Source organism: Phyllobates terribilis, unplaced genomic scaffold (genome assembly GCF_046119375.1).
Source record: "Phyllobates terribilis strain yellow unplaced genomic scaffold, ASM4611937v1 Scaffold_1__5_contigs__length_1240528914, whole genome shotgun sequence".
NCBI lineage: Eukaryota > Metazoa > Chordata > Amphibia > Anura > Dendrobatidae > Phyllobates > Phyllobates terribilis.
In genome coordinates, this window is record NW_027362761.1 from 846,456,908 (window position 1) to 846,473,227 (window position 16,320).

The window sequence follows — 16,320 nt, forward strand, 5'->3', positions numbered from 1 at the left end:
TCATGGATCCGAAACGACTTTTCTACCCCTGTGTCATCCTTTGGAGAGTAAAAGCTTGATGATTGGTTAAAATCACCTCACCAACCATTTTAAGCTTTCAAATTACTAATCATGTTTATCTGTATCTTGGCTGGAAAATTATTTGGGCTTTGTAGCAGTGTGCAGTACTGATTCTATTAGGCCATCTATACTAAGCTCCGCCAGATTTAAAATTATTAATAATTTTTAGCTGCATCTAGCCCGGAAAATAATTTTGGGGCTCCGAGATGCGCAAGACACATAAGTGCCTTCTTGCTGAACTACCTGCAACATGACCCTCAGATTGTCAGAATTCGAAGTAATCCTGACTACTGGGTTGCCACACTCTTAGATCCCCCACACTCTTCGATCAACCTTTTCATTTTAATAAAGACCAAAAAAATGGTCATTTTTGAAATTATAAGCATTAGCAGGTTATTAGAAACTGAAATCAAACAGTTTTCAACTCAAAACTTTATTCTAGGTGATGTTACATTTGCACATAGGACCTCTTGTTCGAAAGGAGCTTCTGAACTCTCTCGTCCATTGAATTTGTCAGGTTTTGGATGGTTTCTGCTTCAATTGTTTTGCATGAGGACAGAATACCCTCCCAGAGCTGTTGCTTAGATGTGAACTGCCTCCCACCATCATAGACACTCCTTTTGATGATGCTCCAGAGGTTCTGAATGGGGTAGAGGTCAGGGGAGTATGGGGGTCACACTATAAGTTTGTCCCCTTTTATGCCCATATCAGCCAGAGATGCAGATGTGTTATGTGCAGCATGAGATGGTGCATAAAAATGATCTTGCTGTGGAATACACGGTTCTTCTTCTTGAACCATGGCAGGAAGTGCTGTTTGAGAAACTCCACATACATTATGGAGTTCATCTTTACCCCTTCAGGGATCCTAAAGGGGCCGACAATCTCTCTCCCCATGATTCCAGCCCAAAACATTACTCCACCTCTTTCTTGTTGGCGCTGTAGCCGTGTTTGCGTGGGGTGTCCATCAACCAGCCACCCTCCACTCCATCCATCTGGACCATCGAGCGTTGCACGGCACTCATCCGTGAACAAAACAGTTTTGAAGTCCGTCTTCATGTAATGTTTGGCCCACTGGAGCCGTTTCTGCTTGTGTGAAGTGGATAGAGGAGGTCGACAGGATGGCGTATGCACAGCTGCAAACCTCTGAAGGACCCTGCATCTTGTTGATCGGGGGACGTTGGAGGCAACAGCAGCTTCTAAAACTTGTCTGCTTCTATGACAAGGCTTTTTTGCCGCTGCTCTTTTAACCTGACGTAATTGCCTGTAGGAAAGAGTCCTCAATTTGCCCTTATCAGCACGCACATGTGTGTACTGTGAATCAGCTACATACTTCTTGATTGCCAAGACACTTCATCCTGATCATCGCACAATGTTGATTGTAGTCATGCCTTGACCTAAACACTCCACAATTTGTTGCTTCTCAGCAGCTGACACATCCTTTTTCTTTCCCATTTTGGCAGAAGATGTAGGCTGCTTAATAATGTGGGACAGCCTTCTTAAGTAGTCTTGCCTTTCATTGGACACACCTGCCAAACTAATTAGCACAGGTGTCTGCAATTGCTTACAGTGATCTAAAGAGCCCTGACACACATCACAATCAATGAGTTTAACTGACAAAGCAAGCCCAAAATATTGTAAGATTAATCTGACACATTACCTTTTGTTGACAGAAAATTATGAGCTCAACTAGACCATTTCCTTGAAAAAAAATTGCAACTATTACAAGTAAATGCAAATTGGTAGCTACATTGCAAAATTGTAGCTTAACCTTTAGTATGTATAATACTGTGTTTAAAAGGTTTTTTCATGAACTATGGATGACAATGAGAGGAATTCCCTACTTAGTATCCCACATTTGTAAGTCATGGATTTATGATAGAATTGGTGGCTGGTACTAGGTCCTGAACTCTGTAATTATGTGCAAATCAGTTAGTTTTGCAATGATAAACATTGGCTTTTTAAGTCACAGAAATTCTGCGTGCATTAAGTCAATTGAACATCAAAAGCCTTTCTGAGAGCTTTTATGAAGAACAAGTCATAAAATATATGTTCTTGTAAATAAGCCGCACCGGTCTTTAACCAAAATGCCCAACTCTTTAAAAAGGTCATTATCGTTTAGTCTTATTTGCTTAATTCATCAATAATATTAAATATTAATGGGGTTTTCCTATGAACAAAGTACATTTTAATTAATAGATCTTGGAACAAAAATAAGTTCCACAGCTGGATGTGTTAAAAAAATGTTTCTGTGCTGAGATAATCTTATAAATGTGCCCCTGCTAAGTACTGTGTAATGGCTGTGACTGACTGTGCAGGTACATGGTCTGATCATAGAATAGCTCCTTGGCAGCAGAGGAATCAAAAGAGAGCATATAGACAGGACAACATGGGATTGCAGCTGATTTTTTGTGAGACCAAACATTTCACTGCCTGTTAAGCAATGTTTTACCTCCAAGAAAGAATTAGCTGTGATTCCCTGCTGTAATGACTGTTCTGAAAAAATATATCTTTGTATTCTGTTAGCCAGTGGATATAAAAGTATTAAATTTGAGTTTTTAATGGTTGATACCTTTTAATGGTTAACTGAAAAGATGATATCAGATACCAAACTTTAGAGACTACTAAGGTCTCTTCATCAGGCTCAGTATGATGAAGAGACCTGAGTAGTCTCTAAAGTTTGGTATCTGATATCATCTTTTCAGTTAACCATTAAAAGGTAATGTCAGCATACTGTCTTTTCTTTCCTCACATGCCCAGGAACTGTGGTATAATTTGATTATGTTCCTGTACGGTCAGACACAGCCATTACACAGTACACAGCAGGGGCACATTTCTAAGATTATCTCAGCACAATAACATATTTTTAAACACATACAATTGTGGAACGTATTATTATTAAAAGATCTGTTGTACTTTGCTCATGGGAAAACCACTTTAAAATATTTTTTTCAGTAACAAAATGGAAAAATTTTGGATTAGTGTTTGGTACATAGGACTGAATGTGTTAAAATAAATTACGGATTAGATATTATATTTACAGCTCATTCAAGCAAAAATGGGGTGAAATATCTAAGCAATATATTAAAGTATAACTTATTTGCAGTGTTTTAGTTCCATTTTGTGAAGGTTCATTGGCTGATGAGGGCATGAGGCACCCTATTTTATAAACAAATTACATTCTGTCATTTCCAATTATTGTGCTATATACAGCTCCCAGTGTGACTTATTCTGCTGGATATTTATATCTGTGATTACACTTACGACATTATCTTCTCCTCTGCTGTTCAAGTTTTCATATGATCCTTTTTTATGTAGACCTGGACTGTGTAACATATTTTTAGTGTGTTGATTCTGTCATTGGTTACATTCCACTTGTTGTGACCACAGCTAATCAATTTTATTAAAATAAATATAGTTTTTCTTATTTGACAAGGTAATTTATTTATTTTTTTAACCAAAATGTTACTTGTGCTATTCTTACATTTGTATTACACAATGATCTAATATGGATATTTCTTTTGTCTACAACAATACTCAAGTCTTGTGCCTTACTGGATGGTATTCATTGCATAGAGGTCAGCCAGCAAAATTCAGAGCCACAGACTCCACACTGAATCCACAGATGAAGATGAGGGATAAAGTACTTGAACTTTGCTACCCTTCAAATACAGGTAGTAAGCTTTGTTAGGCTACCTCTAAATACTGGACATAATGATAATCTACTTGAAGATGCTGCCCAATTGTCTAAATGTGCATAAGTAAAGCAGATGTAGTTAATAGAGATGAGCGTTGTTCTACTCGAACTGTTCGCCAATCTCAAATTCGAGCTGTTTTGGGCGGTGTTCGAGCCGTTCGGCGAACACGAACAATTTGAGAAAAATTCGGCTGTTCGAGGTTATGTTCGATAACTGTTCGTGCACCAAAATCATAACTGGATTTTTTCTCAGTAATGATGAAAATTAATGTTAATACGCAGTTTGAGTGTACAGCGGGGTGGGGGGAGGGGCAGGGGATGGATCTCTGCAGGAACAATGAAGATCTCCATTTTTTTTTCTCTTTCCCGCATTTACAGTGGGGAGGTGCAATCTGTCAGCCTATCAGCAGCGCACACACGGAGCGAAGTGCTTTTTTTCACACAAGCAAGGGCATGTGTCATTGGCAGTGTATGTCACATGTCCTTGCCCTATAAGACCAAGCCATTTTCCCCGTCGCCACCATTTTCTCACTGCTGCAGCTGCGTGTTAGATGGCACCGCTGTTGCTGTGTGCGCTATACCTTGTTAATTTCAAGCCAATTTTCGCACAAATATACAGATAGCTTGGGAGTAGGGAATAGTTGTGATTGCAGTCCTTTTAAGGACTAGGTTACAGCATTTCCTACGACTTTTATCAGGCAGGTCTGTGCTCTTAAATAGATAGGTTGTGGGAGTAAAGACAAATTGTAATTGGAGTCCTTTTCAGGACTAGGTTACATCAGTTCCTATCAGTTTTTGCCAGGCAGGTCTGTGCCAGTGCTGTGCAAGTTTTTTTCACAGCATTTGGCTGAATCTAGCAAAGCTAATCCTTTTTGGCCTATTGCAGAGTGTGTTAGTCAGTGGAGTAGCCTATCTGTGTTGCAAGATATACCACCTGTGTATAGAATACCAATTTTTTTACTGCACCTAGTGAAGTAAAATCTTTTAGGCATAGCATCATTCTATTAGTCCATCTATACTGACCTCCATCAGGTTGCAAACTGAATCTAATTTTTTTCTGCATCTAGCTCTGAAAAAATATTTGGCCTTCTAGCAGTGTGTGGGACTTGTTCTATTAGTCCACCTATACTGACCTCCATCAGGTTGCAAACTGAATATATTTTTTTCTGCATCTACCTCTGAAAAAATATTGGGCTTCTAGCTGTGTGTGGGACTTGTTGTATTAGTCCATCTATACTGACCTCCATCAGGTTGCAAACTGAATATATTTTTTTCTGCATCTACCTCTGAAAAAATATTGGGCTTCTAGCTGTGTGTGGGTCTTGTTCTATTAATCCATCTATACAGACCTCCATCAGGTTGCAAACTGAATATAATTTTTTTCTGCATCTAGCTCTGAAAAAATATTTGGCCTTCTAGTAGTGTGTGGGACTTTCTCTGTTAGTCCATCTATACTGACATCCATCAGGTTGCAAACTGAATATATTTTTTTCTGCATCTACCTCTGAAAAAATATTGGGCTTCTAGCTGTGTGTGGGTCTTGTTCTATTAATCCATCTATACTGACCTCCATCAGGTTGCAAACTGAATATAATTTTTTTCTGCATCTAGCTCTGAAAAAATATTTGGCCTTCTAGTAGTGTGTCGGACTTTCTCTATTAGTCCATCTATACTGACCTCCATCAGGTTGCAAATTAAAAATAATTTTTATCTGCATCTACAGTACCTCTGAAAAAATATTTGGCCTTCTAGTAGTGTGTGGGACTTTCTCTGTTAGTCCATCTATACTGACCTCCATCAGGTTGCAAACTGAATATATTTTTTTCTGCATCTACCTCTGAAAAAATATTGGGCTTCTAGCTGTGTGTGGGTCTTGTTCTATTAATCCATCTATACTGACCTCCATCAGGTTGCAAACTGAATATAATTTTTTTCTTCATTTAGCTCTGAAAAAATATTTGGCCTTCTAGTAGTGTGTCGGACTTTCTCTATTAGTCCATCTATACTGACCTCCATCAGGTTGCAAATTAAAAATAATTTTTATCTGCATCTACAGTACCTCTGAAAAAATATTTGGGCTTCTAGCTGTGTGTGGGACTTGTTGTATTAGTCCATCTATACTGACCTCCATCAGGTTGCAAACTGAATATAATTTTTTTCTGCATCTAGCTCTGAAAAAATATTTGGCCTTCTAGTAGTGTGTGGGACTTTCTCTGTTAATCCATCTATACTGACCTCCATCAGGTTGCAAACTGAATATATTTTTTTCTGCATCTACCTCTGAAAAAATATTGGGCTTCTAGCTGTGTGTGGGTCTTGTTCTATTAATCCATCTATACTGACCTCCATCAGGTTGCAAACTGAATATAATTTTTTTCTGCATCTACCTCTGAAAAAATATTTGGCCTTCTAGTAGTGTGTCGGACTTTCTCTATTAGTCCATCTATACTGACCTCCATCAGGTAGCAAATTAAAAATAATTTTTATCTGCATCTACAGTACCTCTGAAAAAATATTTGGGCTTCTAGCTGTGTGTGGGACTTGTTGTATTAGTCCATCTATACTGACCTCCATCAGGTTGCAAACTGAATATATTTTTTTCTGCATCTACCTCTGAAAAAATATTGGGCTTCTAGCTGTGTGTGGGACTTGTTCTATTAATCCATCTATACAGAACTCCATCAGGTTGCAAACTGAATATATTTTTTTCTGCATCTACCTCTGAAAAAATTGTGGGCTTCTAGCTGTGTGTGGGACTTGTTGTATTAGTCCATATATACTGACCTCCATCAGGTTGCAAACTGAATATATTTTTTTCTGCATCTACCTCTGAAAAAATATTGGGCTTCTAGCTGTGTGTGGGACTTGTTGTATTAGTCCATCTATACTGACCTCCATCAGGTTGCAAACTGAATATATTTTTTTCTGCATCTACCTCTGAAAAAGTATTGGGCTTCTAGCTGTGTGTGGGACTTGTTGTATTAGTCCATCTATACTGACCTCCATCAGGTTGCAAATTGAATATAATTTTTTTCTGCATCTAACCCAGCCAATAGTTTTGGCCTAATACCACAGTTTGGCCACTCAGCTCTGCTCGGTTACCATCCATTGTTTTTTTGTGCAAACAACTCCAGAGTTGTGAATTAGTTAACCACCAAAATGAGTGGAAAAAGGCCTGCTGCTGGTGGAAAGGGGAATAGGCGTGTTGGGAAGGGGAAAAAAGTTTGTGTCCGTAAGGGGTAGGTGTTAAAGCAACAGTAACATCTGCAGAAGAAAGACCATCTTCCAGCCAAACTAAAATGTCTACTTCTTTTAACGGACAATGTGATAAGATCCCTTTCTTACGGCCACGCCAATCGCTGCAAATTCCAGATGAGGCACAAAAACAGCAGGTGCTTCAACGGATATCAAGTGCTCCTTTAAGTGGGCTCTCCTCCACATCAACTTCAACATCACAAATACTCCAGTCCTCAAAGGTGTCACCCAAATCGCACTTGCTTCCTCACAGCTCCCAAATCTCCAGCTGCCCGTCTGAGTATGAGGTAGAACAGATGGTTGAGTCTGCAGAGCTGTTTACTCATACTATAGCCTGGGAATCAGAGGTCGACTCCAGCGCTTCTGTGAATCCAGACGAGGAAATGATCTGCACTGATGCCCAGAATCTTTATGAGTCGGATCCAGGACCAGACGCAGAAGGTTCTGACCATAATGTAGACCCTCATTCCCAAACTGTAACTCCTGTTGGTGGAGACAATGAGGAAGACGATGATAAGACTCAAATACCTGATTGGAGCGACAACTTTAGTTTTTTGTCAGGGCAGGAACAGGTTGGCTCTGAGGACGACGGGTGTGATAACACACAGGGTGATGATGATGAGGTTGGAGATCCCACTTACTGTCAACCCACAGTCAGCCAAGAGATGAGGTCAGCAGAGGAGTTGGAGGAAGATGCTAGTGACGACGAGGTCAGGTTGAGCCTTCCTGGACAGAGACGTAGTACTGGAAGCACGTCAACAACTGCATCCTCAAACACAACTCTGCCTCTCACCACAAGTCGTGGTGGCTCTTCAGGTCGCATGGGTGCTAAGCCTTGCATAGCCTGGGCATTTTTTCAGATCGATAAAGATGACCCAACTCGTGTTATCTGTAACATTTGTCAGCAAAAGCTAAGTAGAGGCCAAAAAATACATAGTTTGAGTACTTCATGCATGAACCGGCACATGGACATGAAGCATAAGTTGCAGTGGGAAGCTCAGTGTGCTACAATGCGGCCTAGCCGGCCGGGCCAACCACCGTCTGCCATATCTTGTGCATCCGCGGCCTCTTCATCCTCTGTGACTGGGGGGACAGCAGTCACACCTGTTTTGGGGCACAGACCTGCCACCTCTTTACCCGCAACAGCCAGCGTGATTGGCAGGTCATCATTTTCTTTGGAGGTGGTAACACCAGCTGGTGTTGAGCGCTGTCCGACATCGATAGCACCACCTTTGGATCAAGGCAACCTAACATGTCCGCCTGCATCTTCCTCACAGACCGGCAGTTTGCCGGGGACACACTTATCAACCCCGTCTAAGCACAATAGCCAGCCCTCGGTCCCTCAGATGTGGACAAGTAAAAGACCATTTCCTCCTAGCCATGAGAAAGCTAAGAGGTTGAATTTCACCATCTGCAAGCTCTTGGCTACAGAAATGCTGCCTTTCCGCCTGGTGGACACAGAGGATTTTCGAGACCTTATGTCCGTCGCAGTGCCCCAGTACCAGATGCCCAGTCGGCACTACTTCTCAAAGAAAGGTGTGCCTGCGCTCCACCAGCATGTCGCACACAACATCACCGCTTCTTTGAGAAACTCTGTGTGTGACAGGGTGCATTTCACCACAGACACTTGGACGAGTAGGCATGGACAGGGGCGTTACATGTCGCTGACTGGGCACTGGGTAACTATGGTGACAGCAGGACAAGGGGCTGCTGTCCAAGTCTTGCCGTCCCCACGAGTTGTGCGTCAATCCTCTTTATGTCAAAGTTCCTCCACTGCTTCTGCCTCCTCAACCTCCTCTCGGTCTTCCACCTGCACCCAAAGCCTGTCTGGTCATGCCACAAGCTTTCTAACTGCGCAGAAGGGATCCTGCACACCTCCTTACTATGCTGGCAGTAGGGCTCAACGTCATCAGGCGGTTTTTACTTTGAAATGTCTGGGAAATGTGAGTCACACAGCTGAGGAGTTGTGGTCAGCTCTGGAGAACCAATTTCATGAATGGCTGTCTCCACTGGACCTGAAACCAGGGAAGGCCGTGTGCGACAATGCTGGAAACCTGGGTGCGGCCCTTCGCCGGGGCAATGTCACACACGTGCCTTGTATGGCTCACGTGTTGAACCTGGTTGTCCAGCAATTTTTAGCCCACTATCCCAGACTAGATGGCCTTCTGCAGAGGGCACGGTCGCTGTGTGCTCACTTCCGCCGTTCGCATCCCGCAGCTCAGCGACTTACATCTCTACAGAAGTCGTTGGGCCTGCCACTTCACCGGCTAAAATGCAATGTGCCTACCCGGTGGAATTCAACTCTGCACATGTTGCAGCGACTGTGGCAGCACCGACAAGCCCTGGTGCAATACGTTCTGACGTATAGCCTGGGCCAACGAGATCCAGAGGTGGGGCAATTCACGCTGGAGGAGTGGTCTCATATCAGGGACCTATGCACCCTTCTGCACAGTTTTGAAATGGCGACGAAGATGTTTAGTGCTGATGATGCCATTATCAGCATGACTATTCCGGTGATTTACATGCTGGAGCACATGTTAAACAGAATTCGGAGTCAGGTGGTGGCACAAGAGGAGGTGGAGGAAGTAGAGGAGGAGGAGTTGTATGCGGAAGGGCTAACATCTGCAAGGTCCAGACGGTCGGCAGCACCAAGGCGGCAGGCATGTGAGGGTGGGGGAGATGGTTTTACCAGGGCGCATGGTAGCAGCCAAACTAGTGAGGAAGGTGCAGGAGCCCAGGAAGAAGTGGAGGACGAACTGATGGAAGACTCATCAGATGAGGGAGACCTTGATCACATTTCTGTTGTGCGAGGTTGGGGGGAGAGGACAGAGGAAGGAAGCATGATTGTTACCTCGCCACCAACACAACAGGGACTTGGTGCTCCTGGATGTGCAACACACATGAGTGCCTTCTTGCTGCACTACCTGCAACATGACCCTCGAATTGTGAGAATTAGAAATAATCCTGACTACTGGGTTGCCACACTGTTAGATCCCCGGTACAAAAGTAAATTTGCCGAAATTATTCCTGCCATAGAAAGGGATGCACGCATGCAGGAGTATCAGCAGAGACTGTTGCAGAATCTTACATGTGCTTTTCCACAAAACACCAGTGGTGCACGTAGTTAATCTCACAGTTCCAACTTGCCAACCGTGGGATCGTCAAGTGTTCAGCACTCAAACCGTAACAGAACCACAGTATCTGCTGGTAACATCAATTTTGCGGAATCATTTCACCACTTTTTAAGCCCATCCTTTGCAAGGCCACAGGAGACAAGAAGTCTGACACATAGTCAACGCCTAGAGACGATGGTACAGGAGTATCTCCAAGTAAACATTGAAGCCACGACTGTGTCACTGGACCCTTGCTCTTTTTCTGCTTCCAATCTGGATAAATGGCCAGAGCTAGCCACTTACGCCTTGGAGATCTTGTCATGCCCCGCAGTCAGCGTTCTGTCTGAACGTGTGTTCAGCGCTGCTGGTGGTGTGCTGACAGATAAGCGCACGCGGCTCTCCACTGATAATGTAGACAGACTCACGTTCATAAAGATGAACAATTCATGGATCCGAAACGACTTTTCTACCCCTGTGTCATCCTGGGGAGAGTAAAAGCTTGATGATTGGTTAAAATCACCCTACCAACCGGTTTAAGCTTTCAAATTACTAATCATGTTTATCAGTATCTTGACTGGAAAATAATTTGGGCTTTGTAGCAGTGTGCAGCACTGATCCTATTTAGCCATCTATAATAAGCTCCACCAGATTTAAAATTAAAAATAATTTTTAGCTGCATCTAGCCTGGAAAATAATTTTGGGGCTCCGAGATGCGCAAGACACATAAGTGCCTTCTTGCTGCACTACCTGCAGCATGACCCTCATATTGTCAGAATTCAAAGTAATCATGACTACTGGGTTGCCACACTCTTAGATCCCCCAAACTTTTCGATCAACCTTTTCATTTTAATAAAGACCAAAAAAATGGTCATTTTTGAAATTATAAGCATTAGCAGGTTGTTAGAAACTGAAATCAAACAGTTTTCAACTCAAAACTTTATTCTAGGTGATGTTACATTTTCACATAGGACCCCTTGTTCGAAAGGAGCTTCTGAACTCTCTCGTCCATTGAATTTGTCAGGTTTTGGATGGTTTCTGCTTCAATTGTTTTGCATGAGGACAGAATACCCTCCCAGAGCTGTTGCTTAGATGTGAACTGCCTCCCGCCATCATAGACACTCCTTTTAATGATGCTCCAAAGGTTCTGAATGGGGTAGAGGTCAGGGGAGCATGGGGGTCACACCATAAGTTTGTCCCCTTTTATGCCCATATCAGCCAGAGATGCAGATGTTTTATGTGCAGCATGAGATGGTGCATTATCATGCAGAAAAATGATCTTGCTTTGAAATACACGGTTCTTCTTCTTGAACCATGGCAGGAAGTGCTGTTTGAGAAAATCCACATACATTATGGAGTTCATCTTTAGCGCCTTCAGGGATCCTAAAGGGGCCGACAATCTCTCTCCCCATGATTGCAGCCCAAAACATTACTCCACCTCCTCCTTGTTGGCGCTGTAGCCGTGTTTGCGTGGGGTGTCCATCAACCAGCCATCCTCCACTCCATCCATCTGGACCATCGAGCGCTGCACGGCACTCATCCGTGAACAAAACAGTTTTGAAATCAGTCTTCATGTAATGTTTGGCCCACTGGAGCCGTTTCTGCTTGTGTGAAGTGGATAGAGGAGGTCGACAGGATGGCGTATGCACAGCTGCAAACCTCTGAAGGACCCTGCATCTTGTTGTTCGGGGGACGTTGGAGGCACAAGCAGCTTCAAAAACTTGTCTGCTGCTATGACAAGGCTTTTTTGCCGCTGCTCTTTCAACCTGACGTAATTGCCTGTAGGAAAGAGTCCTCAATTTGCCCTTATCAGCACGCACACGTGTGTACTGTGAATCAGCTACATACTTCTTGATTGCCAAGACACTTCATCCTGATCATCGCACAATGTTGATTGTAGTCATGCCTTGACCTAAACACTCCACAATTTGTTGCTTCTCAGCAGCCGACACATCCTTTTTCTTTCCCATTTTGGCAGAAAATGTAGGCTGCTTAATAATGTGGGACAGCCTTCTTAAGTAGTCTTGCCTTTCATTGGACACCACTGCCAAACTAATTAGCACAGGTGTCTGCAATTGCTTACAGTGATATAAAGAGCCCTGACACACATCACCATCAATGAGTTTAACTGACAAACAAACAAATTCTTCCCTTATCACTCCTAAACACTTTTTGCATAATAATTTGGAACACAGTGTACATGTGCTTTTCCACAAAACACCAGTGGTTCACGTAGTGAATCTTAGAGTTCTAACTTGCCAACCGTGGTCTGTATGGAATTGTTCAATAAAGGGCCCAAAATTAAGATAACATAGATGGGAGAGGTCTCTATGAATAGGAATTCCTAAGTATTTGATACCCTGTGAGGGCCAGGCAAAGGGAAAGTTGAACTGGATGGAATCCTATATGGATTTGGGGAGGGAGACATCGAGGACCTCAGACTTCGCTGCATTGATTTTAAAATTTTACCATGTAACAAAGTGATCTATTTCAGCCATAACAGCAGGGATGGATATATGTGATTGAGTGATATATACTAGGACATCATCAGCAAATAGAGAGCACTTGTACTCGGTGCCTCCCACCTCAATCCACCTAATATTGGGGTTATGGCGAATTGATGAGAGCAGGTGCTCCGTCACTAGGATGTATAAGAGAGGGGACAGAGGACATCCCTACCTTGTCCCATTGGTGATTGTGAAAGGTGATGAAAATGTTCTGACGCACCCCCTGGGCCTTGGGACACCCGGAGCCGGACCCTTTTTGGTGGATGCTGGTGGTTGTAGTCTTCGTGGCGGCGACCCGATTCCGTGGCTCAGGGCGGTCAAACCAGTGGCGGAACTATTTATGTGGTTTTGATGTTTAAATGTCCGACTACGCCACCCGTGGATTGCGGTCAGAGTGAACCGCCGCTACAGGGCAGACCGCTGAGGCTGGTGTTGTGGGTGCAGCAGAGCGTAGCATAACTCCCCACGGGAGGAGTATAGCCTCAGGGCAGTGTATGCGGAGGATGGGGGTGATGGTGCAGGGCAGCAGCAGTAACGACACGGAGTCAGTGATGCAGTCCAGGGCCTTTACTCACAGTCCTTATTATCCAGACTACGTCTGCAGGTAACGGCTGCCCACGTCGTACTGTGCTCACCAGGTGAGGGGCTCAGACAACTCCCAGATAACTTTGGAGCACTTCACAGGACCCCCTTTGTGTGTCCTTTGTCTGGCCTTTCTTACCAACACTTCTGTCCGGCTGCCTCGGGCCTCCTCTTGGTAAACTTGGCGCCAGTTTCCCTGACCCTATGTGGTGCCTTCCTAGCGGGTGTAGCGAGGGGCTGCGCCACATAAAATGTCAGAGCCTCCGGTTTGTAGCTGAGGGTCGTTTCCTGCCTCCACTAGTTCGGGGACCGGTCTCCCCCTTTGGCCTGACCCCTCCACGCAGGTGGATTCGGGCGTGCGGTGGCGACTCGCCCGTCCGCACCCCTGGGATCCCTACATTCCTCGTTCCTGGAGCCTTCTCCGCTCCTCTTCCTTCCTTCTCCCTCTTCCAGGCCTGGGCCTCTGTTACTAGGCCCGCCTCCGGAGCAGAGCTCATGCAGAGCCCCTGCTCCCTGCCACTTCTGCTCAGATTTCTCTGCACTGAACTAAGATGGTGCCCACCTTTTATACTCCCTTCTCAATGCACCCAGGAACTGCTTCCTCCCTGCTCCTGCACTACAGGGTTCCCCTTCCTCAGTGTTCCCTCCCCCCACTCCAGCCAGGGACAGGGACTGTCGTGCCCATCTCAGGGGCATATTGGTCGCCCTGCCCCACGGCAATGTGGTGTAATGCATGCAGGTGTCGGGTCCTGATCCACACTCCATCCTTACCTGAGAGTGAGATATCACCGAGCAGACACTCAATGGGTCAATACTGGGGGTGTAGCATAGAGGGGAAGTACAGGCTGAACAGGCAGGGAGCTGGATAACAGTTAGGAGGGATAGAGGGAAGAAGTATAGGAAGGCTGGTTCAGAACCGGCATTATTGGAGCACGACAGATCCTCTGAACGCCGGTAGAGTGTATGCTCCAGTAATGAGGGGGAGGGGGGAAGTGTAGGGCAGGCAAGACAGGTTCTGGTAGTGGGTGACTCTATTATTAGGGGGACAGACAGGGCAATCTGTCACAAAGACCGGGATCGCCGAACGGTGTGCTGCCTCCCTGGCGCTCGAGTCCGGCACATCGCGGATCGGGTTGACAGGTTACTGGGTGGGGCTGGCGAAGACCCAGCGGTCATGGTCCGCATCGGCACCAATGACAAAGTGAGTGGTAGATGGAGGGTCCTAAAAAAAAGATTTCAGGGACCTAGGTAGGAAGCTTAGGGCAAGGACCTCCAAGGTAGTTTTCTCAGAAATACTACCAATCCCGCGAGCCACACAGGAGCGCCAACGGGAAGTTAGGAAGGTGAATAAGTGGCTAAAGAGTTGGTGCAAGGCAGAAGGGTTTGGGTTCATGGAGAACTGGGCCGACTTCGCGGTCGGCTACAGGCTCTACCGTAGGGACGGGCTGCACCTCAATGGGGAGGGTGCAGCGGTGCTGGGGAAGAAGATGGCTAATAGGTTGGAGGAGTTTTTAAACTAGAGACGGGGGGGGAAACCAAGGAAATAGGTGGGATGTGAGGCAAGCAAGGGGGAAGGGGAGAAGTGAATATAATGAGGATGGAGAGGGGGGTGGGGATAATACAGTTAGATCGTTAGAGAAGAATAGGATGCTAAATAACCCCAAAGTTTTATCTTGCATGCTGACCAACGCAAGAAGCCTGACCAATAAGGCGGATAAGCTGCAGGCGCTTATATCGGAGGAGATGTATGACATCGTAGGTATAACAGAGACTTGGCTAGACGATAGCTACGACTGGGCGGTAAATTTATTAGATTATAGTTTATTTAGAAGGGACCGGAAACAGGGGAAAGGCGGAGGAGTCTGCTTATATGTAAAGTCATGTCTAAAACCCAGACTAAGGGAAGATATAGGAGAGGGAGAAGAGGGGGTCGAGTCCATGTGGGTAGAGATAGAGGGAACTAAAAATAATAATAAAATATTACTGGGGGTCTGCTATAAGCCACCCAATATAACAGAGGAGAATGAGAATCTGCTATTAGGACAAATAGACAAAGTAGCAAAACATAATGAAGTGATTGTAATGGGGGATTTCAACTACCCGGATATTGACTGGGAAACAGAAACCTGTAGATCTCAGAAAGGAAAAAGGTTCTTGACAAATATTAAGGATAATTATCTCTCCCAACTAGTGCAGGAACCAACGAGAGGGAAGGCCGTGTTGGACTTAATATTGACTAATAGGCCTGATAGAATAACTGAGGTACAGATAGGGGGCACCTAGGTAATAGCGACCATAATATTATCGACTTCAAAATGCCCTTCAGTAGGGTTATCAATAAGGGAACAACAAAAACATTAAACTTTAGGAGGGCGAAGTTTGATCAGCTGAAAGAAAGCCTTCAACTTATTGACTGGGACAAAGTTCTTAATCAAAGGAATACGAATAGTAAATGGGAAACCTTCAAAAGAATTCTGAATACTCAGTGCGAGAGATATATACCGTATGGGAATAAAAGGGCCAGAAATAAGAGGAAACCAATATGGTTGAACAAGAACGTAAAAGGGGCGTTAAATAGCAAAAAAGAGGCATTCAAGAGATTAAAACAGGAAAACAGTAAGGAGGCACTAATGTGTTACAAGGAAAAATCGAGAACCTGTAAAAAACAAATAAAAATAGCGAAGGAGGAAACAGAGAGACGTATTGCTAGGGAAAGTAGATCAAATCCCAAACTGTTCTTTACGTATATAAATAGTAAAAGGATTAAATTGGATAATATTGGACCGATAAAAAGTGAGGAAGGCAAAATCATAGAGAAAGATGAGGATAAAGCTAATCTATTAAATAATTTTTTTTCGACAACTTTCACAAAGGAAATCGAACTAACAGGAGAAATGAGAAGTGACAAACTTAATCCTCCACTAAGTATGACAAATCTAACCCAAGCTGGGGTACAGAAACGCCTCAGTAACATTAAAATAAACAAATCACCAGGACCTGACGGCATACACCCACGGGTACTAAGGGAACTAAGTAATGTGATAGACAGACCGTTATATCTTATATTTAAGGACTCTGTTGAGACTGGGTCTGTGCCACTTGATTGGCGACA